Source organism: Octopus bimaculoides, chromosome 7 (genome assembly GCF_001194135.2).
Source record: "Octopus bimaculoides isolate UCB-OBI-ISO-001 chromosome 7, ASM119413v2, whole genome shotgun sequence".
NCBI classification, from domain to species: Eukaryota; Metazoa; Mollusca; class Cephalopoda; order Octopoda; family Octopodidae; genus Octopus; species Octopus bimaculoides.
This window is the reverse complement of record NC_068987.1, coordinates 3,861,466-3,863,418: the sequence shown is the minus strand read 5'-3', so window position 1 is coordinate 3,863,418 and position 1,953 is coordinate 3,861,466.

Sequence of the window (1,953 nt, the reverse complement as noted above, 5' to 3'; positions counted from 1 at the left end):
GGGTAAAGTTGAAGAATTCAGCAGAGACTTTGGAAAACGCCTTTTGCGTAAAGAGAACGTAATACTAGTTTTGTGAAAATAAAAATGCAGGAAAAATTATCCAATTATGACATTTGATAAGGATATACCCACTTTTGCCATAATTAAAAGTTTTTTTTGCCATTCAGAACTCCAAACATACTGCGTAATAAAGTATTTACATTTATCGTAATTTTACGGTTTCCCCTTATCTATTATAATATTACTGTAATGAGATCTCTGGTTCGATCCGGCAGCAAAGTATCATTGGCAAATTTTATTTTTATTTTTACTATAATCTTTGAGCTGACCTAAACCTTGTGAAATTAGGTCGACGGAAAGTATGGATGCTTGTCGGACGAAACTTAAATCCACCCTTGCTGCACTGATTCCGCCTGAGAATTACGTTAATGGTACCTGTCTGCGGAATATTCAGTCACTTAGACGCCAATTTAGTGAGAAGGGGAGTTTTGCTGATCGAATAATACTTATCGTCGAAATCAACGGAAATCCATTTACATCTGTAAACGTGTAACAATCTTTAATTTTACTTGGAATTCGTTGGAGAGTGAACCAGCAATGTTGGTCAGATGATTTTTTTCAGAAATTCAGGTTCACGCCCCCTTGAAAAATTCAAGGTTATCCTGTCTTACTTTCTGTTAACAATTTACTGATAGCAAAAATAATTACAATGTTTAATTATGGCATTCCTACACAAATGTGCTCCACCAATTTTGTTTCCTCACAACTTCCAGAAAAATGGATATTATTTATTCTAATGAAATTTTCTAGAAATACGCTTCAGAAAAGTTCATTCCTGTTATATCGGAATTTGTGAAATTTCTTTTTTTTTTTTTTTTGTGGGTGGGAAGAGAAGTTCAGGAAAATTCGTGCGAGTTGGCTTTGTTTCTTCATAACTTTCGGAAAAATTGGTATTTTTAAAAATAATTTTATCTACAAATACTTTTTAGAGTGCATAAATTACGATTATATCGGAATTTAGTGAGCGTACGCATACTGACATACTTCACAATATCTTTCGAAATTTTATTTTGTAGATATATGTGACGTGTGTTGGTATGTATGTGTACGAGTTCACCAAATTTTTTTTTCATTCATATTAAATTCCCATATAATCTTAATGAACACTTTCTGAATGGTAATTATTGGAAATTTCATATAAAAAAAATACAAAAAGCTCGTTTTTCTGGAAGTTATAAGTAAAGAATGCTGTCTCGTGTGAATTTTCCGAACTTCCTCACCCTCGGAGGAAAAAAAATTTTCGCCACATATTCCGATATAATCAGAATCTACCCCATCTGAAGTGTTGTTATAGTAAATTTCATTTAAAAATATCCATTTCCTGGAAGTTCTGAGGGTAGAAACGTGGACAGATCAAATAAATTAAATATAACTTGTGTGTACAGTTAGATGGACAAGTCTGTAAGGAAGAGTTCCATTACGATTATCAAAACGTAGGAACGAAATGTTTCAACTGGTGTTTATCTTAATTTCTACGTTAGTAAAATATAACATAAGACATTAAATAATTATACACATACAAAAATAATTTTTGTATTTCGTTTTCAGGTTTCTTAATGTGAACTCGTGTTGGTTCGTTCGTTTTTTCGTCTTAACGTCCGCTTTCCATGCTAGCATGGGTTGGACGATTTGACTGAGAACTGGCGAACCAGATAGCTACACCAGGCTCCAATCTGATTTGGCAGAGTTTCTACAGCTGGATGCCCTTCCTAACACCAACCACTCAGAGAGTGTAGTGCGAGCTTTTACGTGCCACAGGCACAAAGGCCAGCCAGGCGGCACTGGCAATGGCCATGCTCAAAATGGTGTATTTTATGTGCCACCTGCACAGGAGCCAGTCCAGCGGCACTGGCAACGACCTTGCTCAAACGTCTTTTCTCGTGCCACTGGCAC